The 20874-nt window shown below is 39.0% G+C and overlaps 1 protein-coding gene across 7 annotated transcripts in view; it reads left to right on the top strand.

Moving 5' to 3' along the window:
* PDE4D (phosphodiesterase 4D) overlaps positions 1–20874 on the top strand; it is a 1918796-nt gene that overhangs the window by 1109924 nt on the left and 787998 nt on the right. The window lies entirely within an intron of this gene.

Below are 20874 nucleotides of genomic sequence, written 5' to 3'. Positions count from 1 at the left end.
GGCCTGGGAATTAATCCTAGAAGTTGGCGGGGAGGGAAGGGTGTGGAACAGTGAGGGAACTGCACCTGCATCTCAGCAACAACCCATATAAGGAAGGCTTAACTTCCCCAGAATCTGTTTCTAAGTTAACACCAACTCAAGGGAAGTTTTGTTGTATGTGTTTTCAATATAAAATGATGATTTATACCTCTGAACACAATCCTTAATTCCAGTTTCTGGCAGTATCTGGTAAACTGCTCTGGAAAGCATTACAGAATGGTCATCATAAAATAAAGGAGAAAAAGGGTTAATTCAGAAAAGATTAATCTGTATTTTTCCTTTGCTGTCAGAACTACCTCCTTACTAAGTATTTGAAGCTCAACATATCAATTAGCAAGTCAGAAGACCCATTTGTGAGAGGTGGCTCATGATCCCCAGAAAGAACTAAGAAAAATTTGCTTTGAAAGTAACCACTGGGGGGCAGCCAGGTGGTTCAGCGAGTAAGAGCACCGGCTCCAGTGTCTGGATGACCTGGGGATCAAATCCGGGCTTAGATACTCAGCACCACACCCAGAAATAACTGGCCGTGTAACCTTGAGCAAGTTACCTAACCCCAATTGCTTAAAAAAAAAAAAAAGGAAGAAAATAACCACTTATTTTTTTTTTAATCACCCTGATTTTGTAGATGAGGAATGTGAAGCACTGAGAGGTCAAGGACCTTAGGGACAAGCCCTGAACAGCCTCTGTTGCATTTCTTTCTTCAGTGTTGTGGGACTGTATTGAAATCAGTATATTACTCTTCCCCCATGCTGAGAATTTCAAGGTGATTCAGATTCTTAATTTAGGTAAGTGTACAATGACAGGGAAAAAGATAAGAAGTAAAATACATTTTCACAACTGCTTTCTGTTAAAAACCGTGAAGTAGACGGGTGATATCAACAAGAAAACAGTATCAAGATGCTACAAATAAATTGATTGCAGGGAGAAAAATGAAAAGTAGTCTAAAAGGCAATGGAGTATGTATGACCATCTTTATAAAACAGCCTTAGAAGAGATGAAATGAATTTAGAAAAGTGCAATTAATGTTTGCAATAAGCAAACCTTCATGTCCATGAGATAGTTTTTTGTTGTGTGTTTGTTTTTGATGCTTTCATAGTCAAAAGCATGTCAATGGACATCACATCCAGTAGGACCTGGAACCATGGTTGTTTTATAGATAATTTTGGGAAGATGCACAGTATTTACTCATTAACTTAATGTATAAATTAGGTTGTTTGGCCAAATTTTGGGATGACTCAAGAATCAAGGGTTTCTAGAGAAACCCACCCAGAGTGAGGGTGTGTTGGTGCCTCAAACATAAGTAGCAACAATATCTAGTTAATTTTCCACTCTAAAGTCATCAAAATCATCTAAATGAAAATCCCTTCATTACACAGGAGAAACCATTTGCTGGAGAGGAATCATCTCCATACTGCACTTCTGCTCAAGTAGTTTGTATGACATAATTTACAACCACTAAGGGCAACTTCTACTGCATCCATATAGTCTAATTTTCTGATAATGGCAAAGGCTTCATTAAAAATTTCAAACCAACTTAAATCTAAATGTTTAAAACCAATTCCTCAAATTGTAAAAAGTTCCATTATGATCTGAGAAATTGGTTTAAATTGTCCACTAATCCTTCAGGCACCAAGTAGGCCACCAGCTTTATCCCTAACAACGATAACTATTTCTGGGGGACCACCCACAACCCCCCCAAAGTAGCTGCCCCTAACACTAGTCCTCCTTTCCCCAAACACTTAAGGAAGACTTCATTTTCATCTTCTCTAAAATTGAGGAGAGCAGTTTCATTATATCTTCCACACGGACTGGTATTCTGGCTGGCATAAGACTCCCTGCCTCTCAGGTCACTGTCTGACACTTCTACGCCCCGGCCTCCCTCCTGTCCAGGTAGCAACAGCCTCTGATCCTGAGGGACCCCACTGATCCCCAGGACTCCCTGCTGAGGATGATCTAGGGCCAATCTTTTAAGCAGAGTCCCCTGTGTTTTAAATGATGTGATTTCAGTGAACTGATAGTTATGTTTTCAATAATTACTTAATAGAGCCAGTCAAGTAGTCATTAATTACATTCCTCTTTTCTTCTTGTTCCTTGAACATGGAACAGGGAACACTCCACTTCATTCATTTTCCCAAGGAGCCTCTTCACTGGCTGTCCTGCCGGGGGTGGAATGTTTTTCTTTATCACCTCTGCCTTCTGACTTCTCTGAATTCCTTCAAGATTCAGCTCAAATCCCACCTTGTACCAAAGGCCTCCCCCATCTCCACCCGCCCTCCCCCAATTTCTTGCTTCTGCAATTACTTTCCATCTACTCAACTTGTTGTCTCTTTCGTTGAGGGCAGGGACTAACTAGGTTTCTGCCAGGCCTTGGATCCCCAGTGCTTAACTCCATGCCTGACTCATACTAAGTGACTACTTATTGGATGTTTCGTGTTATTATCACTGCTGTAACTATGTGGAAGACACTGGTGGTGGAAATACCAAAGATAGGTATGATTGAGACAGTTCTCTTAAAAAGTACATGTTGTAGTGAGGAAGAGATCAGGGGATTCACTGAAACTGAGGTGTTTGTGACCCGGAGCCTGGGGACTGGGAGGCAGAGGAGGGGTGAGTATGTTCTTCATTGAATCATAATATTCCACTGGTATATTCCATTTTCCCCTCTGCTGTCTTGCTGTCAAACTTTTTCTTCCTACCAATAGGCCCTTGAAAAAGATGTAGTTCACCTTACCTAGGTGGGGCTCTGGCTTTCACCTTGTTTTGGCTGTTATTGTTCCTTTGGGTCCAACTCTTTGTGACCCCTCAAGAACCCAACTCTGAGGGTTTCTTGGCAAAAATACTGGAGTGGTTTGCCATTTCCTTCTCCGGCTCAGTTTTACAGAGGAGGAAACTGAGGAGAAGAAAGTGAAGTGACTTGTACAGACACAGCTAGTAAGTGTCTGGGGTCACATCTGAACTCAGGTCTTCCTTACCCCAGGCCTGGTGTTCTATGTACTATACCGTCTAGCTGCCCTATGCTAATTCTCTTCTCCCAATGATTGGTGTCCATTGTTTATCAAGGCTCAGCAGAAGGGCAGTTTTTCTTTTTGACACCTACTTTCTAAAATTAACCTGAGTGATGGGACTGCAGCCCCCTCTTCCCTTCCTCCTTTTTCCTCCTTACAGCTCTTACGGTGCTTCTGGCGCTTTGGGCATTCTCCCAACAGCCAAGACTGATGTGGCCTCTGAGTTGTCTGATCTCCCTCTGTTTGGAAGGCATGTCAACAGCCTCTCAGAATGAAGAAGCAGCTATCTTTGTTTTCACCTTGACGCTGATTTTCCAGACCCTTTGCTTCTCTTTCTGCCTCCCAATCAACTGAGAAAATAGGGACTTAGCACATTGTAAACATGCAGAACTGTGCATTTCCATCTGCTGGCTGCCTGTCCAAAGCATTCAGGAAGGGACATCACAAAACAATTGGCTGAACTGAGGGCCCTGGATTTGGTTTGCTGCTCGAACGCTCCTGGTCTACTTCCTGTCCTCTGCCGTAGAGTCTCCTCCTGGTCAGCAGTCACCTCTTAGAATCAGCAGAGCAGGGGCAGGTCATCTGAGGGAGCACAGAGTTACCCATTAGCCGCCATGTTTCTCTCTGCAGGTGCCTGCTCCAAGAGGAGATTCTGCCTGCATGCATTTAGTGAGCATCCAGGAGATATTTGCTCCAGAGTTTGCTAGCTTCAGAATCTCATTTCCAGCTTGTTCTTACAGTGAGAGTTGAAAAGAGCACCCAGTACGGGAACCACAGTGGTTTAGTTTGGGGATGACTGTGGACAGAACTTGTTGGAAAATGCTCCTTATGCTCATAGGAAAGGGGGAAAAATGGATAAACAGGACTTCTTCATGCCTCCCTTAATCTGCAACTCAGTTTCCTCATCTGTAAAATTAACAGGTTGACTCTGTACTAAGGTCCTTCTAGCCACATGGTCCTAGGAATCCATGACCCTTCGTGCCCCTACTGTGTCTCTCTGTGTGGCGTACAGATGACTACATTACCTTCTTTGAATGATTAAAATTCTGGTTGAATCATTTACATTGCATTAGTGTGTAAACTCCTTGAAAGCAGGGACTGTTTTTGTGTATTTGCCTCTCTTCTCTCCCTTAGTTTAGCACAGTGCTTAGTACATAGGAAACATTTAAGTAAATTCTTGGTGATTGAGCATCAGCATATCATTTCTGAGCCTCAGTTTCCTCATCTATAAAATGAAAGGTTGGAATTGGATATCCTCTAAGGCCTCTTCTGGGCTCTAACACCCATGAGCCTTTCATCTATGAGCATTTTTGGATGGCTTTGCAACATGAAAATCCTCATCTATTCTTCAAGACTAGATCAAGAGCTTTCTTATCCAGGAAGCCCTCCTTTGTCTTCACCCTTCACAACCATTCCCTCAGGAATAAAAGAACTTTGCTTCTTCTCACTTCACATATTCCTTTATACTTTTTTTACTCTCTGAGAGGCAGTATGGTGTTGTGGAAAGAGCTTGGGACACAATGTTGATAGAAACTGAGCTTCAAATTCTTTTTTTTTTTTGGAGGGGGAGGGCAGGGCAATTGGGGTTAAGTGACTTGCCCAGGGTCACACAGCTAGTGTTAAGTGTCTGAGGCTGAATTTGAACTCAGGTCCTCCTGACTCCAGGGCTGGTGCGCTAGAGATTCACTGAGCCACCCAGCTGCCACTGGGCTTCAAATTCTGTTCCTGATATTTGTTAGCTATGTGGACCATGGACAGAGTTAGTTTCATCTCTCTGGATCCCAGTTTCCTGTGGAAAAAAAATTAGACCTCTGATTTCACTGGTATTTGGATGAGTGGTATATTCGTATGAGCAAATTAGTTCACTGAAAGTTGAAGTGACTTTCTCATCACATGTCAATTGCAAGACTTCTCTATCTGAGGCATGCCCTCCAACGGATCTCTCTCTTTCCTCAGATATAAAATAGGGTCCAGGCATGTGCCAGAGTTAGCTTGTATCAGCTCTTGAGATCCAGTTGTTAAATTTTCAATGTGAGCATTTATACCTTGGAAATTGGTAAATGCTGCAAATCAGAGCTTGATTCGTTGATTGTCAAGACTTAAAGTGATGGAGAAAATCTTAATTAAGGAGATTAAAGTTAAAATTGTGTTGTGGGTACATTACCACCCCCTAGTCGGTCATTAAACATTTATCAGCACAGCCTTGTATTTATAGTGGTACTTTCCTCCCAGGACTGCCACAATGATCAAATGAGCTAAATATTTGCAAATACTTTGTGGTGCTTATTATGTGCCGAGAACTATGGATAGAAATAGAAAAGGAGAGATAGTCCTTACTCTCAAGGAGATTTTTTTTTAACTTGTGGAGAAAATACATCAAAGAAAATTCAGTTTCAAGGTCAGTGGAAGGCCAAAAAGTCCAAAGAGGGCATTGTTGGTGCTCAGCTTAGATAAGCAGCTCACAGGATAGTTCCAGGAGACTGCAAGGCCTAGATGCATGTAGTAAGGTCTAGAAGACCTTAAGATTCAGTAGCAGGGTAGCTAGTAAGGCTCAGTGGTTTTCCATCTTATTGAAAAGAATAATTTTTAATTTGAGTGCCATCCAAGCTCATCTAAGCAGTGTGAACAGTTACATAGCCAGGGTGAAAAGACAAAGCAAAAGGGAAAGGGTTGTCAGGACTTCTGGCTACCCTGACATTTTGGATAGGTCCTTACATAATTACTTCATAGGCATCATGTATTCTCTTTTATGGTCTTGTGGAAATATTGTATGTTCTCTTCTCCACCCCCATTTCCTCCAGTGTGAACTCCATAAAAACCTTAGCTTAATTATATTTCTATCTCCCTTTGCATGTAGAATACTTTGAAAGTAAAGCGCTTAATGAGTGAAAGAATGCATTGAGTGCCTAAGAGATGGTGGTCAACCTTGGAGTTAGGAAGACTTGAATTCGGGTCCTAACACTGATATATACTAGTTTTGTGTCAGGGACAAGTTGCTTAAACTCTCAGGACCCTTAGTCACCCCTTTAAAACCATAAGTGATTGAAGAGTCGGCCTTCTATACTGGTGGAGGGAATTTCTACCCTGGGAGTTAACAGGTTCCTAAGACCATAGATTAAGTGCTGGCAAAAACCTTAGAAGTCATCAGTTCCAACCTTATCATTTTACAAATGAGAAAATGAAGGTCCAGAAAAGTTAAATAACTTGTCCAGTGTCACAGAGTTTATAAGTGTCTAAAGTGGAATTCAAACTCAGTTAAGTAGGATTTCTAAATCCAAGGCCAATATTGTGTCCACTGTTTTATGCTCTCTTCAGTATCATTTCCTAAAATGATGGAATGACAGATCCTTACCAAAAAATTTATTTTTGAGTGTCTGTACTGAGCTAAACACTACTGGAGTGATTGTTCATTTGCCCCAAGGAACTAAAGTTGGTCAGTAGGAGAGCCAACCCCATCCGACATCATCACTATTAATTGAAAACCCAGAACTCAATCTGAATATGGCAGTGTGTAGACCACCATTTGGGGAGCAGATGTTGGGGCTGCTGTTATTGTGTTTTAAAAATATATTTGGGGGCAGCAAGGTGGTGCAATGAATAGAGCACCGGCCCTGGAGTCAGGAGGACCTGAGTTCAAATCGGGCCTCAGACACTTAACATTTACTAGCTGTGTGATGTTGGGCAAGTCATTTAACCCCAATTGCCCTACCTTCCTCCCTCCAAAAAGATATATATGTTTGCTGTGAGCAATACTTGGTTGCTAATATTCTCTCTCTTTTTTTTTTTAGGTAAGTACATACCATTTATTGAAGCTCTGTAGATTGGTAAGTCTTTTTGTTGTGCTTTTCCTGCTGATTTACATACTTGGAGAGGAGAGAATAGATGAAATGCTTATCATGATTCAACAGATGCCATTATTTTATTCAAGATGAGGTTTGGAGAGATAACTGAGTATATCTTTAACACTTGTCATCTATTTTGGATCTTTGGCAGAAAAAATACATCCATTATTTTAAATTGAATAAAATGCTGTGTTTAATCTAAATACTTGGAGAGCGAGGCTTTCATTTTGATATAAGAAGGAAGGAATAATTGTGCCAATATTTTAGATGAAGCAGGAAGAATTTACTTTCAGTTAGAAAGCATAAATACCTCACTGAAATAAAAAAGAACACTGTTCATTTTTCTGCCTAACAAAAGGGAAGTAATTAATTTGTCATCTTAGAAAAAGATGTTGAGAAGACAAACTGACATAAAGTAAAGGAGGGGCTCTTGCAAAGGATCAAGGGAGTTGGCCCTGAATGAACACCTGTCATAGATTTTGTGGAGAAGATTCTTCTATTGGGAGGTAGTGGAATTAAATATTCTCTAAGATCCTGTGATTTTGTGTGCTGCCATTATGCATCTCTAACCAAGCCTGAATTGGAGGAAATGATCAAGCAATGTGGTGCCAGCCTATCTTTCCACCCTTACTGCTCACTCTTTTCCAACATGCGCATACTCAGGTCTGCTGGCAAACCAAATATCTGTCATTATAGTTTGTTGCCGTCTTCCCTTTGAGGCTTGGCTCATACTCTTTCCTCTGCCATTAAAATAGCATATGGGTTTGCATTCTTCCTAGACCATTTAATATCTGTGACCTCAACAAATTATCTTTTGGGGGGGGGGAGTGTCAGTTTCTTTAATAGTCCAATGAAGGTGTTTCCCTAATAGAGAAGTTTTGATTTTCAGAAGCATTGATGCTCATAAAATAATTGTAAAGTACTATATATGGCAAATGATTTTTAAGCTCATTTTTCGTAAAGCAGTTACTGGGATCATCCTTCCCTCCCTCCCGCCATCCCTGACCCCCAAAAAACTATTTTCTATTCATATTGCAGTTTAAAGTTTCAAAGTACTTCTCATATGATAATCCTTCAAAGTAAGTAGTGGACATATTATTGCACCCATTTCATAGATAAGGACACTGAGACTCACATTAAATAGACTGAGTAAGATCACATAGTTGGAAAACAGCAAATATGGTGTTAGAAGTGAGTCTGACGACTGAAATCAGGGGTCTTTCTTCTGTTGTGTATCCAACCTTTTGTGCCATGGTAGTCTCTGGTTCAAGGGTTACATTGTTACTATTTTAGCTGTTTTCAGTAAATATGGATTAAATGGCTCCTTTGAGGTTACTTCTAGCTCTAGTAGTCTATGATTGTGTACAAAATACCTCTTAACTGTCTTTGAGTAGATTGTACTTCATGTCCTGAGGTCACCTTTGCTAAGGACTCTAGAACTGAGTGTGTGTACAGCTGTAGGGCCTTAAATAAATATCTCTTTTCCCAGATATATAGATGGTTTTGCAGGTGTTCATGGTTTTTTATTATCTATGTCGCCAAATCATTATATAACTGTAATTATATAAATATAAATCATTGTGTAAAAAAAAAACTTTGCTATATTCTTTGTCCAGAAATGGATAAAATGGAGAATTTGCTTTTCATAGAAATTATGATCATTTATAGCAGTGTAGCACCCCCCTACTGTGGCACTTCCCCAAATATCTCTGGCCAGATGGATCTCCAGAGGGTAGCTCACCACTATTCTTGAGATTATATCATCTTGAGGGACTAACACTGTTGCTAATGAGTCCCCACTAGTGTGTGTCTCATAAACAATCTGACATCCAGACTTAACTAACATTTACAAAAGGTATCTACTAAGGTAGAATGGTAACAATAGCTGGCATAAAACATTCCTCCCTAGCTGGGTGGGACTCATTTTCTCATGCACACATAACATAACTATTGAAGGTGGAGTTCAACTTTTAAGTACAATAATGATGAAGTACACAAGAACAGAACTCGTATGGCAAAGGGATATCTCATACTTCCTCGTTATTAGAAGTCCTTTTCTTCTTGCAGAGATCTCAACAAGTTCCCTTAAGAGTAATGCTGTGCTGGGCTTCAAGGGTCAGTGTCTCTGGTGATCTACAGACATCTCTTCTCTGTGCCAAAAGGGAGTCTCAGTTCCTGCAGATGTCACTTTCCTCAAGTGACTTTCTACATCTTTCTGTAGGTGCTTTCTCCATCATTCACCAACATTGTTCCATCAGCCATTGTTTAATTACCTCTGGTCATCAGTAGGACCTCTAATGGGACCTTTGGATCTTCTGAAATGACTAGGTTGCTTGAACCCTTCCATCTTGAAAATTTTTCTTCACTTAACATCAGGGAAGGATAAACACAAAGAAAAAGAGGCATGAATAGTTCACCGATACATGGCAGCTGTGTAGTAGATAGGGTAGATACCTTTGATCAAGACATCAACCCCAAGCTACAATCCTATTGCAGAAATTTCCTATTTAATTTCCTTTTATAATTTGTTATGGTTCTTTGAAAAGGACACTAACCTTGTCATCTTCCGGACAGGAGTAGTGGGAGAAGAGAGGGATAGCTTCTTTTTTTGGGGGGGAAATCTTGTGTTTGCCGTTGGTATGAATGCCATTTTTTGCTTTGAGCTGGATATGTTGTCTACTGCTGGTCAACCTTCTTCAATAATATTGTCATGGGGCCGGGGGAGAGTATGGAGAATGAAACAGTACCTTTGGGATCACTCCTTCCTTCTCCTCTTGATGCCTTCTGGTACAGGTGGAAGTGGTTTGCCTCCTCAAGAAACTACCAAGTTTAGAATTCTCCTTTACTGCTGGAAATACTTGCTGTTTTTATGTATAGGCTCAGGACATGTCTGGTTCTTGTACTCAAGCCCAAAATTTATATTTTATTAAATGACCAAAATCCTCATGATACTTTCAAATTAAGGGTTTCTCTTTTTCTGTTTCACCCTCCTCTTCCTTCCCCCCCCCCTTACTTAATGGTTAGTACAGTGTCTCACATACAGTAGGTGCCTAATAAATGCTTGACTGTCAAGCCTCATATTATAGTATGCTCATTATACTTAGATCTGGTTGCTTCATATGTTGTCTTTGAGGGCTCATCTATAGTTCTATGATCATTTCTGATTAATTAAGGACTTACTCTGCACATTGTGTAATTATAGAAAAATTCCTTAATACTGTTATCTCTCTTGATTGATTGATTTGAGGTGAGGTTTGAATCTATGTTGTCTCCCCCAAAGAGACCATTGTTATGATGACTTAGGTGTCGGGACCTAGACCATTAATTTCATTGTTGTCAGGAGATTCTACTTAGAAAATTCCCTCTACCTATGTAGATCTATCACATATAGTCTTAGAGAGCTGCCTACAGAAACGCCAAGGGTCACACAGCCAATATGTGTCAGAAGCTAGTCTTGAATCTGGGGCATCCTGACCGTAAGAATGACTGTCTAGCCACTAGATTATGCTTCCTCTTAGTATGACTTATGATAATGAGTCATGATAACTGTTACCCTCTTAATGAGGTCCAGCTACTTTTGGTAAACACTCCTTACCCTTCCCACCATTTGTTCAGACAGCCAGGGGAACCAGAAAAACAAGGAGAGTAGTCACATGACTTCCTTCTAACTTCATTTTGCACCTGACAGTTTTTTTGTGTTTGATGTCCTAAAAGAACAATGTCTAAAAAGTAGTGTCCTGCTCAATCCAAGTAGGAAGATGAGTTTTCTTTTAAGCTCAAAGAAACAGCAGATGCAATGTTCAAATAGTGCCCCAAATCATCCAAGCGATTTTAAAGCCTAATCCTTTTTTCCAATAGGACCTAATTTCTCCTTTGACCAATATGCATGATATTCAAAGTTACCCTTTTGTCATTTATTTTTGTACTGACAAGTCATTTAGACTAATTACTGAAGGTTATAACTGTTGAGGCTTCCAAGGGACTTGAATTTGTGAAGCTTTTTCTCATCTCTATGTGTCATTTTCTGTAATTGCAGACATTATGGATGTCATGTAGTCAATTACATTTACTGGGGAAATTACTGGAAAACTATAGTTTCTTGAGAGAGATGAAGATTTTGTAAGTAACAGCATGGATCCCCGACTTTCTGAAAGAATCTTGAATTTGTATCTAGTTTATGACTATTATCTTTGTCTAAATTAGAGAAAGAGGATTGAAAATGAAATATTTTCCAATTTGAAAAGTAATGTTGAGAATTTATGGCAAATCTGCATGATTCTTTGCAGATATTCAGATTGTTTTTTCCAGTTCTATTTCTAAATTTTTTATGACTGAGAAGACCACCCAGGTACATTTACGATACACAGCAGATGCTTATAGATTTTGTAAACATCTTTCTAGTAATGTTTCCAAAACTCTTGCCAAAGCAGGAAAAGGCCTCTTGAGTATTCTTTATCAAAGCTAGCCAATTTGGGAATATTGACCTTTCTAATTGACACTACATCATTACAGGGCTGGGGATATGGTTGGATGTTTGTTTTCAGAAATGTGTTTAGATGCCAAAAATAATAATGATAGTTTGAATTAGTATAATGCATTGTTGAAAAATACTCAAAGCACTCCACATAAATTGAATTCCATTTTCCCCATTCCTGTGGTACTAAGTGAAGGAGTTTAATATGGCCCAAGAAAACATTTAGCTGCTACTGATGGTGGTGGTGATGATTGTTTTGGGGGCAGTTGGTGCTAATCATGTGCCTCTGTGGATTAAATATGTACCTCAATTTTTGAAAGTCATATACAAAATTTCTTCTTCACTAACTATAATGCTCATCTGTCAGTGTTTCCTAAATACATGTGTTATCCCCTGACAGAATGTAAGCTCATTGAGGGCAGGGAGTGTTTTGCTTGTGTCTGTATTCTCAGTGCCTAATATATAGTCAATGTTTAATTAATTTTTGTTTGCTGATCAATTCTGAGCGTTTAGATTTTGAATTGTTTCATGGTTAAGCCATGGGAGGCAGTCATTTGGTGAAAAGAGTGCTGGAATTGGATTCAGAGGACCTGAGTTCAAATGCTGCTTCTGCTTCTTACTAGCTGTGTATCCTTAGGCAAATCATTTCAGTTCTCTGGGCCTCAGTTTCCCCATCTGTAAAGTTCATTTTAAAATTTGTGATCCTCTTTTGATGGGCTTAAATAGAGTGGTCTTGCAATTAAATGCAAAATCCTGAATAGGATAGGGTTTCTTTCTTAACAAGCTAAGATCTAGCCAAATGAAAGAAGGGAAAGGAAAAAGAGCTGGGACACTGAATCTCTTCTCTTCACTGACCTAGTTCACACCCTCATTACCCTAGTTTGTTTCAAATTCTATCTTTCAAAATTCTGACGTATATTACCCCCACACTAAAGAGTGTATCTGATGTACTGTCATGGCATGGGTGTGATCTAGGGCTCTCACAGGCAAAGAAAATAGAGCCTGAGCTCTGATGGTGCTTACCAAATTGTAAAAATTTCAAGTATAGGTCTAGTAATTAATTATGTCTAGTACCCACAGACTAACCTAATGAAATTGAGTTGGCCAAAAGGGACTGGATTTTTCATTCACAAGATGTAGAAAAGACCATGCCCTCAGTTATAGAGAAAATATCATCTTCTACCACCAAAAGTAGAGCTTTCTGGAGCCTTGAAGTAAGAAATGCAGTAGTGCATTTACTGACTTAGTGAATGTCACCTATTGAACCTCAATTAATCTGTGTTGCTGTTGTTCAATGGCTGAGAATGCCATGTTGTCTCCAGTTATTCTGAATAGGAGTTTGATTGTATAGTACAGAAGGTATGGGTGACTGAGTTGAATATGTATTGATTCCAATTTTTATTTTTAAAAATAAATTCCCGATACTCTAAAGGTCACATATGTGGTATGTATGTATATGTTGTTGATATGCTACGCTGGAAAGAGTACTGACTCTGGAGTCAAGTACTGGGGTTGGCTCCCACCTGTGATGCTTACTCATGGTAAATCACTTACTCTCCTTGAACCTCAGTTTCCACATCAGTAAAATGAAGAGGATGAATTAGATGGCCCGTTGAAGTTCTCTTCCAGTTCTCCATTCATGACCTCTGATCTATTTAATTCATTGGTCAAATAAATAGGGTTCCATTTAATCAAGGCATGTATGTGAACAAAACCCAATCAATAGGAAGTACTTTTGTGCTTTCTACCATCATTCTTCACTTAATGAAAATATTCACTGTAAAATTCCTTTAAATGGCAAGCTCTTCTTCTGCATTTAAAGTTTTGATTAGCAAAAATTGGATTTACATGCAACTCTACAGGAGTACATTTATTGAATAAAATGAGATACATCAGTCTGGACTTAGGAATTAAGTAACATTAAGACAAAAAAAAAAAAGACCAGACAGTAGAAGATATTTGCATGGGTATTCATATACTAAATACAAGCCTTTGAATTCTCTCCAACATGACCTTTAAACTTTTTCTTTTTTCTTTTTGGAGGGGGGAAGGTAGGGCAATTGGGGTTAAGTGACTTGCCCAAGGTCACATGGCTAGTTTTGTGTTAAGTGTCTGAGGCCGGATCTGAACTCAGGTCCTCCTGACTTCAGGGCCGGTGCTCTATTCACTGTGCCACCTAGCCACCCCACATGACCTTTTTCTTTATGATCTAAGACCAGTTTGGATAAAAGAGAAAAGAAACCTTGGTGGCTACATTCATCACTTTCTCTGTACTGGCACAGCCACCAGCCTAGTTCTAGCCCTCATTTTTTTTCTTGGGTCATTACAAGAATCCATTGACTCTCAAAGCCAAATGGCCTATTTGCTTCTTAGTTCAATTCACCCTCTATGAAGTTGCTAGAAAATCATCTTAAAGCACAGATCTGTCAATGTCATTTTCCTCCCCAAGAATCTTCAGTGGCTCCTGGTTGCTTTTAGGATGAAGTACAAGTTCTTAGCTCAACATTTTCAAAAATAAGTTATATTGTTTTCACATCACAGTTATTACTGGATATACCATCATCTCCAAAATGAACTTTCCCCCATGCAATGAACGTCATGATGGTCTGGAGTATGCCCAGAGTGTCTCGGATGTTATCTTCACATGGAGGACCCTGAGGAGAAGATGGCACATTCATTGATGTGGAAGATGCTAGGGAGCTGCTTTCAGGAGAATCATGAGTTTATAAAAGAAGTGCCTTGGAGAGATGGATTTTAGAGCATGCATCAACATTCCATAACTGGTTCTGATTGCTTATTCAGGTGTTGAAAGTGTTCTTTGATTTGCTGTTGGGCAGCATTCAGAAAGTCCAGTCAGCTTCAACTATGATCTCTATGTCTCATTTGCTTGTCAGCGATTTTGGTCACTATTTAGTTCATTATCATCCAGGGAAGAGAATGGAGATTCCAGTCTTGGAAGAATTAATCCCATGAATCTAGAAGTGAGGATCCAACCAAGTTTTATTGTCAGCAAAGCATCAGTGCCCTATGAAACAAGCAGTGCCCCCTCATGGCCTCTGTTCGAGCCAAATGATAGGCCTACTTGCATTTTCCCAGAATTTAGCATCCCATCTTCCACATCTATACCTTTTTACTATCCACACTCGGGTAGATTTATACCTCCACCTCTTAAAATTCACAGTTTCCTTCAAGTCTCATTTGACACTTCCTACTAGGGTGAAATAGGCTTAGTCCTATACCCAATATGCATGTAATACCACGAGTGCTTATATGGGAGCTGAGAAACCCTTATTACTATCCCCTTTGGGCAGAATTTTGACGTGTACTTTTATCATGAGTATAATAGATTTTCCTGGAGCAGCTCCAGTTGAAAGCAAAGAGAGAAAATTGCCCCATTTGAGCTCAATTCCCAGGACCAATCCTGTGTCTATGTGGCCAGATCACAGGTTTGAAAAAAAATCTAAAAAAAAAGAAAAAGAATCTCTCAAATAATACAAAAAGCTTTGTTAGGGGCCTCCCTGATTCAAACCATAGAGATAAAGGTAATACCTAGAATTCATCTCCAGGGTAACTCTTCAGGGTCTTGTGCATGACCATATGGGTGGGTTTATTAAAGAAACCCTTGTACCTTTTGTAGCAGTAATTAAAAACCTCTGCATAATTGGTAATCTTTTCCATATGGGGAAAAACAGAGGCAGTTGGAAGTCTGGTTGCTTGGATATTTCTTTGCTCTTTACAAACCAGAAGAATATGTTTGTCTTATTGTGAATATTGTGAATATAGCTGTTTCCTTAATCTTTGTGGGCTTACTAACCTTCCCTAAGATATTAATGTGAACTGTTCATATTGATGAATACATAAGCCCAAGTAAATTTATAACCTGATAAATCACACACTGCTCTCTGTAAATTCATAACGCCAGCGAGACCAGCTTTGCAGACTCAACAGAAAGCCCAGGAGTATCTCCTAGACATTAAAGTGACATTGCTCCCTTGCCATAACAACATTCACTTCTATGTGGGCTCTAAATAAGTAACCCTCATCACAAGCATATTTCACAGAAGCAACTAGTGTTATGCATTTGAAAGCTAGCAGATTTATTGTCTACTAATGTCTAAAAAATGCTGTGGGTGGTAAAAGTCACGCTGTTTAAAACATTACAGGGTATAATGTAAGCCATTTTAGTTTCCTCATTTTTATTGAATCAAGAAATATTCGTTTTGGGGCGGCTAGGTGGCACAGTGAGTAAAGCACCGGCCCCAGAGTCAGGAGGACCCGAGTTTGGTTCCGGTCTCAGACACTTAACACACACACACACACACACACACACACACACACACAAAAACTAGCCGTGTAATCTTGGGCAAGTTACTTAACCCCAATTGCCCTCCAAAAGGCAAAACAAAACAAAAAAAAATTCATTTAAAAAATATATTTAGCATGTCTACTATTTGCAATCTGGAATTAGTTAGAATTCTTATTTAGGAAGGAAAGATAAGAAGTAAATACAAAGCATTCTTATATGTAATGTAAATATACAGCATATACAGCAAGGGTTCTCAACTTGGAATCCATGAACTTGTTTTTTCTTTAATATTTTGATAATTGTATTTCAATAAAACTGTTTTCTTTTGTAATCCTATGTATTTTTTGAAATTAATTCTAATTCTGAGAAAAGGTCCATAAGCTTCACCAGCTTACCAAAGGAGTCCACTACACAAAAATGGCTAAGGACCGTCTCTATGGACTATTATTCTGGCATCTATAGGCTTAATAAGTTATTTAAAGAAACAAATGGTTGCAGATTTGGCATTTGACACTGTTGACCACTAGTTCTTGCTTGATACTCTAGCCTCTCTCTTCTTCCAAGGACATAGTCTCTCATTTCTTCTCTTGACCTGTCACCTAAATCTGTTCTCTAAAACTTTCTTATCTGGCTCTCTCTGTAGCTTCTTGTCATCTTTCTGATGCCTTAATGTAGCAGGACCCTAAAGTTCTGTCCTGGTTTTTCTCTTCTTTCTCTGCATTCTCCCTGGCAATCTTTCATAATTTTCCTGCAAATCACCTGGATATCTTGCTAATACCTCAAAGTAGGCATGTTCAAACTAGTAACTTCCCTCAGCCCTACATAGGAATTCTTGTAGTTTTAAACAATTGCACCACTAATAGTACAGCTAGAAATAATATACATAGAGGGCATGGATATAATAAGTTGAATTTGAGGGAATGACATAAAAATAATTAAGGCATGAGAAAAAAGTAAATGGGTGATGAAGGAAGGGAGAGACAGACTGGAGTAAATTACTGCGTGTGAAGAAGCACAAAAAACCTATTACAGTGGAGGAAAATATAGGAGGGTGGGTGATGGGTATCACTTGAACCTTACTCTTATCAATATTGCCTCAAAGAGGAAATAATATGTACAATCAGTTAAATATGCAAATCTATCTTACCTGACAGGAAAGTAGAAAGGGAGGAAATTAAGTAAAGATGTGTGTATGGAAGGGTGGGACTTGCAGAAGAGAGGACAGAGCAGGGGAGGCAGTAGACAAAAGCAAAATGATGTCAAGGAGGAAAAGGGTGAAAGGAGAGAGAGGACAAACAGGAGGAAGAATAAGATGGAAGAAAAATACATAGTGAGTAGTCATAACTGTTAATATAAATAGGATGAACTCTCCCATGATATGGAAACAGAGTGAATCAAAATGCAGAATCCTATAATATGTTATTTAAAAGAAACATACTAGAAGCAGAGAGACACACACAGAGAAAAGGTAAGGGGTTGGATCAGAATCTGTTATGCTTCAACTGAAGTAAAAAAGCAGGGGTAGCAATCCTGCTCTCAGACAAAGCAAAAGCAATGATAGACCTAATAAAAAGAGATAATGAAGGAAATTAACATCTTTCTAAAAGGTACCACAGATAATGAAATAGTATCAGTATAAACATATATTCATCATTAGCATAGCATCCAAATTCTTAAAGGAAATGTTAAGTGAGTATTACAGGAAAAAAAGACAGCAGAACTATACTAGTGGGTGACTTCAGCTGTTCCCTCTCAGAACTTGATAAATCCAACCAAAAATAAACAATGAAATTAATGAGGTGAATAGAATAGAATAATATAAAAGTTAGATATGACTGACCTTTGGAGAAATCTGAATGGGAACAGAAAGGAATATACTTCTTCTCAGCAGCACATGGCATCTACACAAAAATTGAGCATGTATTAAGGCATGAAAACCTCAAAACCAAATATAGAAAGGGAGAAATATTATTTTTTTCAGATCATAATGCAATAAAAATTGCATGAAACAAAGGGTGGTAGAAAGATAGTTTAAAATTAATTGGAAACTAAATAATCTAATCGTAAAGAATAAGAATGTCAAAGAACAAATCATTAAAAAATCAGTTTCATTAAAGAGAATGACAACATACCAAAATTTATAGGATGTAGTCAAAGCAGTACTTATTGGAAATTTCATTTCTCTCAATTCATACAGAGAAAATAGAGAAAGATTAGATCAATGAATTGGGAGTGCAACTAAAACCTTTCTTCTTGTAGTATCTAGTCTTACTAACACTGGGTTGGACTGAATCCACAAGTCTGTTGTAACTTGCATCTTACCTGTCACTTATCTGGCTCTACTTTCCTGCTAAGGTTTGTTTCTTTATAGTAATTAAAATCTTCTCCCAATACCATAGCTACTGCTACTATAGGAACCATCATAGCCACCTTGATTATGTGACTTAGCAAAACATTGGCTCCCACCCTAGGGAATAGAGCTTTTGCCTCCATAGTTCCCTCCCTTACCGAAAGCAAAGTTTTAAGACTGATTGTTGTAGTTTCCATGGTCATTATGACCTCTATCACCTCCAAAGTTTTTGCCATCACTAGCAAATCCATTGTAGCTATAGCCACTTCTCTCTCCACTTGTCATATCCTCCACCACCATGATTGCTACCAAAACCACCATGACCACTGAAATTTTCTTTTTTCTTGCAATTCAATTTATTTTTTAAAAATTATATCTTTTGTTTTATATCACCTTCATTTTTCAATATATCCTTTTCCTTATCCCCACTTGGAAAGCTGTCTCTTGGAATAACAACAAAGAAAGAGTCAGGGAGGCGGGGAGAAAGAGTTAAGGAAAATTAGCCTGAACAACCAAATCCACTGAATAGGCAATATTCAACACCCTTAGTACACCAACTCTTCAATGAAAGGAGGGAGGTAAATTACTTCATCTCTCATTTGAGTCCCAAATGATTATTATAATTGGGTAGCATTCAAAGTTTTGTTATTATAGTTATTGAGTGTGTGTTTTTGGTACTGATTACCCCACATTAGTTCATGCATCTTCCTATGATTCTCTGAATTCTTCATATTCATTGTTTCTTGACCAAAATAATTTTCCATTACATTCATGTATCACAATTTGTTTATTCATTCCCCAGTAAGTGAGCAGCTATGTAGTTTTCAGTTCTTGGGGAAAATTCCACTGGAACAATCCCAAGTGCTTAGATGCCTATTGATTAATAGAGGAGTGTATACAGGGCCTTTCTTTTATCCCTGATCTCCTTGGGATATATACCTGTTTGTAGTTATGTTCAGTTAAATGGTAAGTATGAATCAGCCCCCCCCCCACCTTACAAAGACACCCTCCTTCAAGAATGTGCTTCCCCCAGAGGTCTTAATTTTTCAGACCTATTCTCTTTGTCTAAAACCACCAAGAACCTCTTTTGTTCCACCTTATACAGGAAGTCCCCAATCTTCTAGGCTTCCTCTTCCAGAATTTACCCCCCCCCCACACACACACACAATTTTGCACCATACTAGCCCTACTTTGTATAAGCCTAAAACTATGCTTGATACAGTTACAGATACATAGAAGCACAGAATTTTGAGGTGGCAGGAAACTTAGACATCATATAGCCTAACCCCATCATTTCAAGGATGAAGAAACTGAAGCTCCAGCATAGGAAATTACTTTCCTAATGTCACACATCTAACGAGTATCAGAGACATGCTTCAAACCAATGTAGACAGCAGGGTACTGTGGACAGAACAATGGTTTGGTGTTAGAGGAGCAGGGCTTAAAATATGACACTACCATTTAGTACCTGCATAACCTTAGATAAGTTACCTGCCCTTTCAACCACTTACATTTTCACAATGACCTAAGTTGTCATGTCTACCAAAGCTGCCTCCATAACCAATGCCAAAGCTTCCAGAACCACTTCTCTTTCTTTGACTAGATGAAACACAACATTTCTTGCTTAGTCAAGGCTCTCCTTACTTCACAATAGTGGCCATTCATAGTATGGTATTTTTTCAAATGACAATCTTACCCACAGAGTCATGGTCCTCAAAAGTAACAAAAGAAAGTCCCTTCTCTTTGGCACTGCCTCGGTCAGTCATGATTCCAATCATTTCAAACTTTCCTTTATGATCTAAGTAGTCTCTTAAATGATGTTCCTTTCCCTTAATGCCATCCATAAAGATCTTTTTTTACAGCTAAATCTTTGAAAGTCACCAGGTCTTTGAGAAGAGCCCTCTCTATAAACAGCTCTCTTTGGTTCAACGCTGCCATCCGCTTTGTGAAGTCTTTCATTCATGGTGGCGTCTACCTCTTTCACTCTGGCATATTTAACAAAACCACAACTCCTAGAATTCTTGGTATCTGGATCCCTCATTATCACAGTCTGTGGAGTATGCCTCTTTGCTTATGATGGCTCCTTAGTTTCTCTCTGTCATCTTGAAACCTGAGTCTCATTTGAAGAGCTTTTTGCAGTAGTAAAGGTTCCTCGAGGGACTCTGGCTTCCATATGGTAAGCATGGTGATAGATGCTTCCATAATCCTTCTTGAGTAGTATCAAGGACAGAAAAGCACAACTGTCCATTTGAAAGAAGTGTGCAGTTTACTGTACTGTGCTGCCTGTTGGTACAGTGTATGGGGAAGGACAACCACTGGCCTCAGGGTGTTTCAAGATTGCAGACAATCCAGAATTCAGTGTGACCAAGAACAGAGATGTCAGTATACTTCTGGCAAAGAGAGTGCTCCTGGAAGATGAGGGGGAAGGGGTGTAGCTAAAGTTATATAATATCTATATCTAGCAATCAGTAGATAGATGCAGGTCCTCTCCCACTTCAGTCCCAATCCTTGCGAACAAGTATATAGAAAGAGATGTGAATCAGGGGGAAGCATAAGCACATCCTCAAAGTTCACAGCTAAGAAGGAAGACCATCTAAAACAGATGGAGAGGAAGCATCCTAGATAAGCAACTGCTACCTGTTCAGTCCTCTCTGATTAATTAGAAACAGAACTAGAAGCTTTATCTGAGAAGGCAGAGTTCCTTTAATTCTTAAATTTAAAATGCTTTTATTATTGTAGTGCTCTCATGATTATTTGTTAGGTGAATGCTTTGAAACATAGATCTGTATTTATAAAACAACATGCTCATGTTTTTATATTAAAACTCAATGCTAAATGTGTCATTTAAAAGGAATTTA

The sequence above is a fragment of the Petaurus breviceps genome, unplaced genomic scaffold (genome assembly GCF_028583685.1).
Source record: "Petaurus breviceps papuanus isolate PSGF00001 unplaced genomic scaffold, PetGlider_PUasm1.0 229, whole genome shotgun sequence".
NCBI lineage: Eukaryota > Metazoa > Chordata > Mammalia > Diprotodontia > Petauridae > Petaurus > Petaurus breviceps.
This window is presented reverse-complemented; position numbering and strand designations above follow the sequence as displayed.